Here is a 14,982-nt window from a genome sequence, read left to right on the forward strand (position 1 = left end):
GCAAGATGGCGATCTGTGCCAAGTTCCCTCCTTGGCTCCTGGAAAGTCTCGACCACAGTGGAGCTGCAGTGGGCTGGTGCCAGAACTGATCTCTGTTCCACTTGATACAGCAAATATCTGTAGACACGAGGAAGGCCTGGCAGCATGCTTGGCCCAGTGGGGGAACTGACTTGGTGTCTAGTCTCCAAAATCTTTTCCAGGCTATGATATAAATACATGGCTTGGAGAGAAAATACAGACAGAGCTTGTAGTACAAACTGCTTCTTTTTGTGTTTTCCATGCTCTTACTCCATTGGGTTTCATTTGCTTCCTCATTCATGAAGTCACTTTCTCATATTCTCCAAAGAGCAGTGACAATAGCCGAGCCATGTTTCTTTAGCATCTTCTTGCCAATTGCTGTGCTTCACTCTGAATAACCTGCCATTTTCAAAAAGCCATTGTTGGAGGTTCACGATCAGACTCTTGCACATAATCAGTGTGCAGAACATGCTTACTGAATGGAAGCATTGCTCAGCAATCTAGGAAAGATAGTCAAGTGGTTAGAGTGTCTGTTCTTTAATATCAATATGCCTGAGTTGGAAGTGTGGCCCTGCCACTACCTGCGGTGACACTATGGGCAAACGCCTCCAAGTCTCTTAGTATCTTTGTCTGTCAAATTGGGATAATAATAACCACACCTCAACTGAGGATTGTTACAGGGTTGAAGCACTTAATAAATATTATTGTTATTGGTATTATGATGATGATGATGATTTCTTTCTTTGCTAAGCATTCACAAAGTTTTTAATCTACATTTTTTCACTAGATGTTCATAATGTACACTTTGAAACAGGGTGTGTGTGTGTATATATATACACACATATATATACACATATATATACCTATACATATATATAAATATATATACATATATATATCCCAATGGACAATCAAGACTCAGAGAGATAATAAACTTATCCAGAGCCAGAGATCTATTCTCTCAATCCCCTGCAGCCACAGAAGGTGAAGGTGTGAGAAAAGAAAGGTTCTTTATGAATTAAAAAAAAAGTTTTTTAACACAATGTAAAGTTTGTAGGGGGCTTATTATTCCAGAACTGATGAAGGTTATTCTACACAGCTCTGTTGATTAATAAGTCTGGCTGCCCTTGAAGCAAGATAATTCAGAGCTAAGTTTTCTCTGAAAACTTTTGGCAGAATGCTGCCATTATTTCCCATCAAACAGAACACCTGGGCTCTCATTTCTTTTATTAGAGGAACCTTTTCTTTTTCAGGCCACTTTTTATACCAAGAATGTGCAGCCTGATTATTGTTTAGCATCTCTTCAACAGTTTCAAGTCCCATCCAAATTTGGGTCTTCAGGAAAAAAAATTACCGATGAACATCCCAGACAGATCCAGGCATACATTCACTCATTGTGACTCTAGGGAGCTACAGGGTCTATAGCAGAGTGGATGGAGCTTGAACTTCTGCACAATAATATCTCTTCAGCATTCAAATTTGGAATTTGGTCCCTCCTGGTCAGCATGACCTTGGACTTCTCTCCAATTGCTTCTTTTCCTATAAAGCAGATTGATGACAGCTCCCAACAGCAAGGTCTTCCAAGAACTACCACTTGTTCATGGACCTTCTGTGGGTGATACAATGACTGCGCTTGGGGAACTCCTGTGTAGCCTGGGATTTCTGGAAGCAGCATATCTCAGTGATAGCAGCTGTTGGTTTCCTGTAGTTATGGCCATGGACCATTCTCCTGACAACTGCACTAACCTCCAAACCCCTCGGGTTCTCTGTGGTCTGAGAGCCCACCCTGAGCATCATCCCAGAAGGCAGCCTCCAGTTGGGCCTCTGCAGCGCACTCTACTGGCAGCGGTGAGAAACAAACTCTCGAAAAACCACCTCAGCCTTCAGTTCAGTTCAGTCCAGTTCAGTCGCTCAGCCGCGTCCGACTCTTTGCGACCCCATGAATCGCAGCACGCCAGGCCTCCCTGTCCATCACCAACACCTGGGGTTCACTCAGACTCGCGTCCATCGAGTCCGTGATGCCATCCAGCCATCTCATCCTCTGTCCTCCCCTTGTCCTCCTACCCCTAATCCCTCCCAGCATCAGAGTCTTTTCCAATGAGTCAACTCTTTGCATGAGGTGGCCAAAGTATTGGAGTTTCAGCTTTAGCATCATTCCTTCCAAAGAAATCCCAGGGCTGATCTCCTTCAGAATGGACTGGTTGGTTCTCCTTGCAGTCCAAGGGACTCTCAAGAGTCTTCTCCAACACCACACTTCAAGAGCAGCAATTCTTCGGTGCTCATCTTTCTTCACAGTCCAACTCTCACATCCATACATGACCACAGGAAAAGACATAGCCTTGACTAGACGGACCTTAGTTGGCAAAGTAACGTCTCTGCTTTTGAATATACTATTTAGTTTGGTCATAACTTTTCTTCCAAGGAGTGAGCATCTTTTAATTTCATGGCTGCAATGACCATCTGCAATGATTTTGGAGCCCCCAAAAATAAAGTCTGACACAGTTTCCACTGTTTCCCCATCTATTTGCCATGAAGTGATGGGACCAGATGCCATGATCTTCGTTTTCTGAATGTTGAGCTTTAAGCCAACTTTTTCACTCTCCTCTTTCACTTTCATCAAGAGGCTTTTTATTTCCTCTTCACTTTCTGCCATAAGGATGGTGTCGTCTGCATATCTGAGGTGATTGTTATTTCTCCTGGCAATCTTGATTCCAACTTGTGTTTCTTCCAGTCCAGCATTTCTCATGATGTACTCTGCATATAAGTTAAATAAGCAGAGTGACAATATACAGCCTTGATGTACTCCTTTTCCTATTTGAAACCAGTCTATTGTTCCATGTCCAGTTCTAACTGTTGCTTCTTGACCTGCACATAGATTTCTCAAGAGGCAGGTCAGGTGGTCTGGTATTCCCATCTCTTCCAGAATTTTCCACAGTTTATTGTGATCCACACAGTCAAAGGCTTTGGCATAGTCAGTAAAGTAGAAATAGATGTTTTTCTGGAACTCTCTTGCTTTTTCGATGATCCGGTGGATGTTGGCAATTTGATCTCTGGTTCCTCTGCCCTTTCTAAAACCAGCTTGAACATTTGGAAGTTCATGGTTCACATATTGTTGAAACCTGGCTTGGAGAATTTTGAGCATTACTTTACTAGCATGTGAGATGAGTGCAATTGTGCAGTAGTTTGAGCATTCTTTGGCATTGCCTTTCTTTGGGACTGGAATGAAAACTGACCTTTTCCAGTCCTGTGGCCACTGCTGAGTTTTCCAAATTTGCTGGCATACTGAGTGCAGCACTTTCACAGCATCATCTTTCAGGATTTGAAATAGCTCAACTGGAATTCCATCACCTCCACTAGCTTTGTTTGTAGTGGTGCTTTCTAAGGCCCCCTTGATTTCACATTCCAGGATGTCTGGCTCTAGGTGAGTGATCACACCATTGTGATTATCCAGGTGGTGAAGATCTTTTTTGTACAGTTCTTACATGTATTCTTGCCACCTCTTCTTAATATCTTCTGCTTCTGTTAGGTCCATACCATTTCTGTCCTTTATCGAGCCCATCTTTGCTTGAAATGTTCCCTTGGTATCTCTAATTTTCTTGAAGAGATCTCTAGTCTTTCCCATTCTGTTGTTTTCCTCTATTTCTTTGCATTGATTGCTGAAGAAGGCTTTCTTATCTCTTCTTGCTATTCTTTGGAACTCTACATTCAGATGCTTATATCTTTTGTTTTCTCCTTTGCTTTTCGCCTCTGTTCTTTTCACAGCTATTTGTACGGCCTCCTCAGACAGCCATTTTGCTTTTTTGCATTTCTTTTCTATGGGGATGGTCTTGATCCCTGTCTCCTGTACAATGTCACGAACCTCATTCCATAGTTCATCAGGCACTCTATCTATCAGATCTAGGCCCTTAAATCTATTTCTCACTTCCACTGTATAATCATAAGGGATTTGATTTAGGTCATACTTGAATGGTCTGGCGGTTTTCCCTACTTTCTTCAATTTAAGTCTGAATTTGGTAATAAGGAGTTCATGATCTGACAGAATGTGGTCCACTGGAGAAGGGAGTGGCAAACCACTTCAGTATTCTTGCCTTGAGAACCCCATGAACAGTATGAAAAGGTAAAATGATTGGATACTGAAAGAGGAACTCCCCAGGTCGGTAGGTGCCCAATATGCTACTGGAGATCAGTGGAGAAATAACTCCAGAAAGAATGAGGGGATGGAGCCAAAGCAAAAACAATACCCAGCTGTGGATGTGACTGGTGATAGAAGCAAGGTCCGATGCTCTAAAGAGCAATAGTGCATAGGAACCTGGAATGTCAGGTCCATGAATCAAGGCAAATTGGAAGTGGTCAAACAGGAGATGATAAGAGTGAATGTCGACATTCTAGGAATCAGCGAACTAAAATGGACTGGAACGGGTGAATTTAACTCAGATGACCATTAGATCTACTACTGCAGGCAGGAATCCCTCAGAAGAAATGGAGTAGCCATCATGGTCAACAAAAGAGTCCAAAATGCAGTACTTGGATGCAATCTCAAAAATGACAGAATGATCTCTGTTTGTTTCCAAGGCAAACCATTCAATATCACAGTAATCCAAGTCTATGCCCCAACCAGTAACTCTGAAGAAGCTGAAGTTGAACGGTTCTATGAAGATCTACAAGACCTTTTAGAACTAACACCCAAAAAAGATGTCCTTTTCATTATAGGGAACTGGAATGCAAAAGTAGGAAGTCAAGAAACACCTGGAGTAACAGGCAAATTTGGCCTTGGAATGTGGAATGAAATAGGGTAAAGACTAATAGAGTTTTGCCAAGAAAATGCACTGGTCATAGCAAACATCCCCTTCCAACAACACAAGAGAAGACTCTACACATGGACATCACCAGATGGTCAACACCGAAATCAGATTGATTATATTCTTTGCAGCCAAAGATGAAGAAGCTCTATATAGTCAACAAAAACAAGACCAGGAGCTGACTGTGGCTCAGATCATGAACTCCTTATTACCTCAGCCTTCAGAACTGCTCAAATAGTAACCATCGCTACTACTAATGATAATAAATTTATATTAACAATAGCTAGTAATACCATTTTTACACACTTCCTGCATGCAGACACTGTATTAATTTCTTTTATCTTCATCACAGTTTTTCAGGTAAATACCCCAAAACTCATTTTCAGGTAAATTTGAGGACCAGAGAAGGTAAAGGACTTACTCAAGGTTACTAGTTGGTAGATGTCAGAGTCAGCATTTTGAACTCAGATTTGTCTGACTTAACAGCTTTTAGTTTTGGCCTCAAAATTCCATTTGTCAAGTGACAGGTACCATTGCCTCACATGAAGAACATGTGGGGACTTCCCTGGTGGTCCAGTGGTTAACACTCTGCCTTCCAATACAGGAGGTGCAGGTTCCACCCCTGGTGCCTCATGGCCAAAAAACCAAAGCATGGAGCAGAAACAACGTAATATCAAATTCAATGAAGATTTTTAAAATGGACCATATGAAATAAATCTTTAAAAAACCAACATACAGACAGTGGGTGCTGCACCAACCATCCATCCTTCTGAAACGGCCCAGGGACCCATCTAGCTCACGTGAGGCCCTCAGGATTCTGGGGATGCATCCCTGCCCCCTGGAAGCAGAGTCACATCAGGACACTGCTCACTCAGTCGTGTCCTACTCTTTGCTGCCCTATGGACTGTACCTGGCCAGGCTCCTCTCTCCATGGAATTTTCCAGGCAAGAATACTGGACTGGGTTGCCGTTTTCTGCTCCAGGGGATCTTTCCGACCCAGGGATGGAACCCATAGCTCTTGCGTCTCCTGCATTGGCAGGTGGATTCTTTACCATTAGTTCCACCTGGGAATAGACTAAGGTATATTTATACAGTAGCGTATTACACAGCAGTTAAAATGACTCATAGCTACAAGATTAAATATCAAAACAAAGAAAACTGAAAGAAGCAAGTTGCAGAAGACAAAAGCAGTATGATACTCTTTGTATGCACTGTGAAATTTGTAAGCCATATATTGTTTACATACACACATTCTATGTTCTAAAATGGGGACGGGAAAGATAGTAACTTCAAACAAAAACCATTTCTAGATAGGAGAGAGGTAAATGGGATTAGGGAGGAACACGAAGGTTGATTCAACTATAACTGTAGTGTTTTGCATGCGAGCTCAGTTGGGTCCGACTCTTTGCAACCCAGTGGAATCCTCTGCCAATGGGACTTTTCAGGTAAGAATACTGGAGTAGGTTGCCATTTGCTCCTCCAGGGGATCTTCCCAACCCAGGGATCAAACCCGAGTCTCCTGTATCTCCTGCATTGCAGGCAAACTCTTTACCACTGTACCACCTGGCACACCGGCCACAGCTGAAATTCATCACAACTCTATCTTCTATACTTGGAGAAGACAATGGCACCCCACTCCAGTACTCTTGCCTGGAAAATCCCATGGACGGAGGAGCCTGGTGGGCTGCAGTCCATGGGGTCACAAAGAGTCGGACACGACTGAGCGACTTCACTTTCACTTTTCACTTTCATGCATTGAAGAAGGAAATGGCAACCCATTCTAGTTTTCTTGCCTGGAGAGTCCCAGGGATGGCGGAGCCTGGTGGGCTGCCATCTGTGGGGTGGCACAGAGTCGGACACGACTGAAGCAACTTAGCTGCAGCAATAGCAGCATCCTCTCCACCACCCTCTCTTGCTCCCACCCATACAAAGCAAATCTCTAAGACATGCAAACCAGATTCCCAATTTTGGCTGATCTATGTTCCCTGATAATCAGTGGTAATGAATGCATCATACATAAAATAAAAGTGATTTGTGGATCTCCCAGAAAGCAAGCTGAAGTCAAGTCTAATAACTAGCATATAATTGCAACTTTGATTATCCATGAGTGTAGTATTCATTGTAAATGTTTAATCCCATGAGGTTACATATGTGAAAGGGCTTTGAAAGGTATAAAATATTCTACAAATGCCAAGTATGATTATTCTTGCCAATGTCACACTCACCCTCCCAACAGGTATATGCTGGGGGAATATACTTGCTGGAGCCAAGCATATCGAGAAAGTACAGAGTGTGACACAAGGGCCCAGTGACGTCAGGGTAAGAACCCTCATATAATAGTCAGGAAACCTGAATCTGAACTCTGACCCTGCCATTAACAAGCTGGGGGAACTTTGACAAGTTATTGGCCTTCTCTGATCATCTATTCAGTAATAATTCAATAGCAATAATAATAACATTCATAAAATAGCAATTGCAACTATTATCATTTAAAGTCCTGTACTTATCTAAGAGCTTTGCATACAACAGTCTGTTTGGTTCTCATGACAGTCTGCTGTAATGTTAACATCCCATTTTACAGATGCATAAGCAGATGCTCAGAGATGTTAAATGACTTAAACTGGCTTCATATCAAGTACAGAAGCGTATTTGGAGCTATGCCAAATTCCATTTTGCTATTCATTGCAAAATCAAGTGATTGGGAGGTTATTTATGCTCTGTTTCTATTTCACTAATAGGAAAATTAGCTATGGTTAGATTTAGAATTTGTTAGAATTCCAGAGGGAGTATATAGACTCCTAATAAATGAAATAGGCAAGTGATTGATCATGACATTTTCCTAATATGTGAGCTATGCCTGCTCTCTCTTTGGAAAATGCCTTTCAGACTGAGGGCATTGCTCCCACAAGAGGCTACCTTGCGAGAAAATGGAATATTGTACTTAACTCCTCATGTCGCAACTATTGATTGAGCCTTCTCTCTTGCTGCTTCTGGGCTGTGAATTTTTTTAAAATGGAAAGTTCTAGAACTTGTCTACATCCCCAGCACCTACCTCAGTGCTTGTCACATGGTAGATGAATGTTCAATGGCAGAATGAATAGACATGTTTGCAGGATGAAAGTGAGAGTGTTAGTCGCACTCTTTGCGACTGTCTGACTCTTTGCAACCTCATGGACTGTAAGCCTGCCAGACTCCTCTCCCCATGGAATTCTCCAGGCAAGAATACTGAATTGGGTCACCATTCCCTTCCCCAGGGGATCTTCCTGATCCAGAATTCAAACCCAGGTCTCCTGTGTTGCAGGCAGATTCTTTACCATCTGAGTACCAGCAAAAGTATAAATGCATGAATGTCTGACTCCTTGCTCTTGTGGTTCTTTGTTCTTTTCTAAGAAACCTAACTGACTTCTTACTAGAGCAAAATGACTACTCTTGTCCTTTGTCACTTGAAGTCTAAGAAACCTAGTTCGGAAGCTCAGGTATTGGTTCAACCTTGGCTCTCCTGTTTCTCTGCTGTTGTAAGTCTCTGTCTGACTTCTAAAAACAGTGTATATTTGTTGTTTGTGAGTACCTAGAACCCATTTTATCTTCTTTCAGCAACACCTAACTCTGTCCTCTTGTTTTATATGACTGATTGGGCTGACACTGTTTCCTTTCGTCCGCTCCTTCCTTAGTGAGCCTAGGGTCCAGGTATGAACAACTGAGCCTCGTGGTGGCTCAGTGGTAAAGAATCCACCTTCAATGTAGGAGCTTCAGGAGATGAGGGTTCAATCCCTGGGTTGGGAAGATCCTCTGGAGGAGGGCATGGCAACCCACTCCAGTATTCTTGCCTGGAAAAATCCCATGGCCAGAGGAGTCCATGGAGTCACAAAAAGTCAGACATGACTGAAGCAGCTTAGCACACAGTACACATCTTCAAGCCAGAGTAATTGCTTGGCTCATAAAAGAGCACATCACTCGTGGTACTCCAGTGAATCACAGGACTTCTGTTGAGCCAATAAGGAAAAAGCATCTCTTTCCACTAGTGACACTAGGCTAGTTCACTCAAGCCTATAGCTGCTGGTGGCCATGTTGCTGCTAGTAAGAGAATAGCCTGTGTGAGAATGAACCCAAATTAGGAAGACTTGTGTTAAGAGATGAAGAAAGAGGTATTCTTGATAACACAGTGTATGCACTATTTAAGAATTTATCCATGCTTGGAATCAATTCTACCAGTAAGTGAGCCCAAACAACCAGAAACATCAAAGTCTAGAGCATAGGAAGGTTTACTAGAGGGCCAGGCAAGGAGATGAAGTGGCTCATGGCTAAAAAACCTCAAGCTCCCAGAAGAGTTACAGCAAAGCATTTTTAAAGGTCAGGTGAGGCAGGCAAGAGTTGGGTCACAGGGTATGTGATCAGATTAAGCACAATTCTCTGATTGACTGATAGTGAGGGAACAGGGCAGTTTCACAGGGTTAACTTTGTCAGTCCTTGGGGTTATGTGCTCAAGGTCATCAAGCAGTTGACTTCTTCCTTTTGGTGGGGAGTTTTGATACTGCAAAATAACTTGGGAAATGTGCATCAAATATTATCATCTAAGTACTTCAGAGACATGATAAAGCAGAGGATATGGGAGAAGGCCTGTCCTGGAAAGGCCCCATACAGGCCTGTTTAGTTACACTGGTAGATTTTCAATTATGTAATCCAATAAACCCAGCCCTTTGTGTGCATGTTTGTGTGTGTGTGTATCTAAAAACGAGCTTGGACTGCCATATACCATTATTGTTGAGTACTATACTTTAAGGACCTAACTTAACTTGTTCCCACTATAGAATATTCTTCCCAGGTAGCTCAGATAGTAAAGATCTGCCTGCAGAGCAGGGGGCCTGGGTTTAACCCCTGAGTTAGGAAGATCTCCTGGAGAAGGGAATGGCTACCCACTCCAGTATTCTTGCCTGGAGAATCCCCACGGACAGAGGAGCCTGGTGAGTCACAAAGAGTTGGACATGACCGAGCAACTAACATTTTTCTGACCAGTGTCTGCTGCAGGCTGGTGGTTGTAGGTAGTCTCTAAGTTTTTTAAGTGTGGAACTGTTCTGTCACTGACAGAGGCCTGACCCTGCTGTTTTGACACATGTTCATGGGGAAAGCTGGTGGTTTTCAGTTAAAGATACAGTAGCATGGCTTAATAAGTAAGGGCCTTCAGTCTCAGGTAAACAGAGTTCGAATTCCACTTTGTTCAGAAGCAATGTACCCTTAGAAAATTGCTTTATCTCCATGAAAGTAAGCTTTTTTGACCATAAAATGGGGATAAAAGTATCCTGACTGCAAGGAATTAGAGAAGTTATGTAAAGTGTCTAAAATTTGGCCATACATAGTAAATGCTCTTTAAATGGTATCTATTACATTATTTTTAAAATAAGCCTTAAAGGTAACCTACCAAAAAAAAAAATTATCTTTGGCACCCTTAAAGCTCTATACTGACTTAAAGCTATAACTGTATGAAAAACAGATGCATGTGTACTTGGAAATAAAAAAGCTATCTTAAAGAATAATCATTATAGGATTTCCCTGGTAACACAGTGGATTGGAGTCTGCCTGCCAATGCAGGAGGCAGGGCTTCCATCCCTGGTCCAGGAGGATCCTTCATGTCATGGGCAACTAAAGCCATGCTCTACAACTACTGAGCCCCACGCCAACTACTGACTGTGTGCTCAACTACTGAAGCCCGAGTGACCTAGAGCCTGTGCTCAACAACAAAAGTCACTGCAATGAGATGCCACGCCCCTACTTGCCACAGCTAGAGAAAGCCCACATGCAACAATGAAGACTCAGTGCAACCAAAAATAAATAAAGTTAAAAGATTTCAAAAAATGCTTAAAAAAAAAAAAGAATGACCATGGTAACAGATTGTGTCATTCTAAAATCTTCCAAAACTGGAAGTGGTCAGACATAAGTAGTTGTGTCTTATGGTCTTTGGAAGGAAAACAAAAGATTTTGAGGGTTGTTTTTTTTTCAGTTGAGAGGTCTTGGGCAGAAAATAAAGACATTCAATTTTATAAGGCAACAAATAACTTACATGAACACAAAAAATATGGAAAGTCATTTTAGATTTCATTAAAAAGGATTAGAGAAATATGGGTAGGACGTTTTGATATGAGACCAGCTAAGTCAAATATCACAAGTAAACAAATATGTGGAGGGGTTTATTACAATAATTTATTTATACATATGCCATATTATACTATGAAATTTTTTAAAGGCAGGCATATAATAGAGAAGGAGACAAAAATAGTCTCTGTGCATTTTTTCTGAATGTATAAAAGTAAAGATAAATATGGCACTCCATGTTTTAAAAAGCAAAATTATTGTGGCAGAAAAGAAATATTAAGAAAAACATAATGATACATTGAGAGAGCAATATTTCTAGAGATGTGACGGTCCTTAGAAAAAGAATAATGTGTGGTTGGCAGAGACAGTAAAATGTGATGTCCAGAAGCGGAAAATTTTCACCTCTACCCCCCTGGAGTTCTTGTGGCTGGGCTAATAATAAAATTGACACAAGACAAATTAACAGAAGAAAAAGAAACACATTTAATTCGTGTGCAAGAAGGTCTTGTAGAAATGGGATCTAAAGAAGTGGCCAAAGCAGGCAGCTTTTATACTTTTCAGACAAAGAAACAATGGATTTGAGAGAAATGGACAGGACAAAGAAACTTAAGCTTGGCTGCTTAATTAGTAAGTCATTTAAATAAAGTTTGGGCTTGGGTAGTAAATTAGTAGAGACTAGCAAGGTTTCTTTTATACTGTCTGTCATCTCAGTCTTGAATCCCCTGTCTCTGGTGACAAGGATGTCTTTCTACCTCCCAGTACGAGGAAGACCATTTCACGGGGGAGATTTGCTTCCTGCTTTCAGGGAGGCAGAGAAGGGTTGGAGCCTCCCTCTTGCAGTTGCTGTTTCTTATGTAACATTTAATTCAAACTGATCAATGTGCCATTGGGGCATATTTTTTCCTTCCCAGGTGGCTCAGCGCTAAGGAATACACCTGGCAATGCAGGAGACTTGGGTCCAACCGCTGTGTCTGGAAGATCCCCTGGAGTAGGAAATGGCAACCCACTTCAGTATTCTTGCCTATAAAATAGAGAAGCCTGACCGGCTACAGTCCACGGGGTTGCAAAGAACTGGACACAACTGAGTGATTGACCGCAAACACACATACACACTTTTTTTTAATCGAAGTATAGCCGATTAACAATGTTGTGATTATTTCAGGTGACTGAAAAAAAAAAAAGGGACTTAACCATACATGTACCATTGAGACATATTTTGAGGCGACATGCCTTTGGCCTCCATGTTACTGAGCAAAGGACTCAGTGCCAGATGAGTATAAACGGGTCCAAGGCTCCAGCTATTGAACAAAGGAAGAGTACTAATTTGAGGTCCCACAGATCCTAGCAAGGAGGCAGGAGGCTTGGCTCAAATCTTTTTCCTTGATTTGGTATTCAATTTTATGAGTTAGGAGAGGAGGACTGGTGTTCAGATGTACTGGTGGGGTAAGTTTTAATTAAAAGAACTTATTTACAACACAGAAATAGACCCACAAACAGACAACAAATTTGTGGTAACCAAAGAGGAAAGAGGAGGGGAGATAAATTAGGAGTTAAGCATTAACATATATATATATAAACTCAGACAGTAAAGAATTTGCCCATAATGCAGGAAACCCAAGTTAGATCCCTGGACCAGGAAGATTCTCTGGAGAAGGGAATGGTACCCACTCCAGTAGTCTCACCTGGAGAATTCCATGGACAGAGGAGCCTGGGAGGCTATAGTTCATTGAGTTGCAAAGAGTGGGACATGACTGAGTGACTAACACTTTCATTTGTAAAAATATATATATGCTATATCTAACATATATATACTACTTTATATAATACATATATATGCTGCTGCTGCTGCTGCTAAGTCACTTCAGTCGTGTTTGACTCTGTGCAACCCCATAGACCCCATAGAGTCCTTGGGACTCTCCAGGCAAGAACACTGGAGTAGGTTGCCATTTCCTTCTTCAATGTATGAAAGCGAAAGTGAAGTTGCTCAGTCGTGTCTGACCCTCAGCGACCCCATGGACTGCAGCCTACAAGGCTCCTCTGCCCATGGGATTTTCTAGACAAGAGTACTAGAGTGGAGTGTCATTGCCTTCTCCAAATACATATATATATATATATATATATATATATATATATATATATATATATATATATATAAAATAGATAACCAACAAGGTTGGAAGAAAAGTTATGACCAACCTAGATAGTATATTCCAAAGCAGAGACATTACTTTGCCAACTAAGGTCCGTCTAGTCAAGGCTATGGTTTTTCCTATGGTCAGGTATGGATGTGAGAGTTGGACTGTGAAGAAGGTTGAACACAGAAGAATTGATGCGTTTGAACTGCAGTGTTGGAGAAGACTCTTGAGAGTCCCTTTGGACTGCAAGGACTTCAGTCCATTCTGAAGGAGATCAACCCTGGGATTTCTTTGGAAGGAATGATGCTAAAGCTGAAGCTCCAGTACTTTGGCCACCTCATGCGAAGAGTTGACTCATTGGAAAAGACTCTGATGCTGGGAGAGATTGGGAGCAGGAGGAGAAGGGGATGACCCAGGATGAGATGGCTGGATGGCATCACGGACTTGATGGACGCAAGTCTGAGTGAACTCCGGGAGTTGGTGATGGACAGGGAGCCCTGGCGTGCTGCAATTCATGGGGTCGCAAAGAGTCGGACATGACTGAGCAACTGAACTGAACTGAACCAACAAGGACCTGCTGTATAGCATGGGGAACTCTACTTAATACTTTGTAATAACCTAAAAGGGAAAAGGATCTGAAAAAGAATATATATATATATTTCAGCCCAGCATTTATTTACCCTAGGAAGCACTTAAATGTATTAATAAATAGGCCTAAATTTATTCCATATATATATATATACATATTTTAACTGAATCATTTTGCTTTATACTTGAAACTAACACAACGTTTTAAATCATCTATATTTCAATTAAAAACGAACTTGTCTGTTCACAGTAAGGCCTGGAAAAGGGATGTCACCAAGTCTTCCTGGACTTGAGCCCTCTGCTTCTGAAAGGGTCCTGTCCTTCAGGTCCCAGTCCCTGTCCCTGCCCCTTGGTTTCATGGGGGGAGTGGAATCTTGGTTTCAGGTATTATTTGAGAACAAAATTCTCTCCTCTGCACACACTTTGGCTGCGTGACTTGCAATTTTATTCTGTTGTCTCTGAAAACCAACTCAATGTCTTGTTAGAACAGGATACTGCTCACTTGGGGTTGGTTCTGAGACTACATTTCTATACACCATCCATACTGAGTTCTTTCCTTGTCAATACATTTCTACTTTTGTTCACTCCCCTCTACAGTTGGCATTTATTTACCCTAGGAAGAAAACTTAAACTTATTAATAAACTTTAACTAATGGGTCTAAATTCAGACCTCATCCTTGAACAGCATCACTGACAAAAGCCCTCCTTCTAGTTTCTCAGAGTTGGCTCTTCCCCCAAATTGATTGCCTTGGGAAGAAGAAGAATGAGATGTGGTTGCCCTCCTAGAAGCTCCTCTGATGAAGAGATGAGGGCTCTGCAATTGAAAACGATTTCCTTCTTGAAATGAAGCTGAATTCCATCTCCGTTGCCTTTGGCCCTCTCCATCGTCCCTTTAAATGTCACATCTGCCTGCCTCACTCACTATGTTTTGCATAGGTCAGGATGCTTCCCCATCTCAGCCAAGATGACATCTTGGGCACCGAGAATTCATCATCTTTATAGATGTTGAATCTGCTCAGTGCTAGAAAGAAAAGCCACAGAGCAAGGCCTTTAGAGCAGGATCTGTGAAATCCCTGAAAATCATGAATTTACTCCAAAAAAATATTTCAAATGTCATTCTGGGGCTTCTTGAGTGGCATAAGAGAAGAGCAAATCCTAATGGATTGGTTAAAGCCACTTGCTAATGGCTATGTGGCTTGTGTGTGGCTATTACCTTCTCATTCCTGAGTATAAATATCCACCAGGGAGGCACAGCCAATGCTGTGGATGTTGGCAACAGATCCATCCAGATTATCGGATGGGAGGTCCTGCCTCTTAGCCCCCTGATGAGTATTGCAGAATCCAGGTAATGCTCC

The sequence above is a fragment of the Budorcas taxicolor genome, chromosome 5 (assembly GCF_023091745.1).
Source record: "Budorcas taxicolor isolate Tak-1 chromosome 5, Takin1.1, whole genome shotgun sequence".
In the NCBI taxonomy this organism is placed as follows: Eukaryota; Metazoa; Chordata; class Mammalia; order Artiodactyla; family Bovidae; genus Budorcas; species Budorcas taxicolor.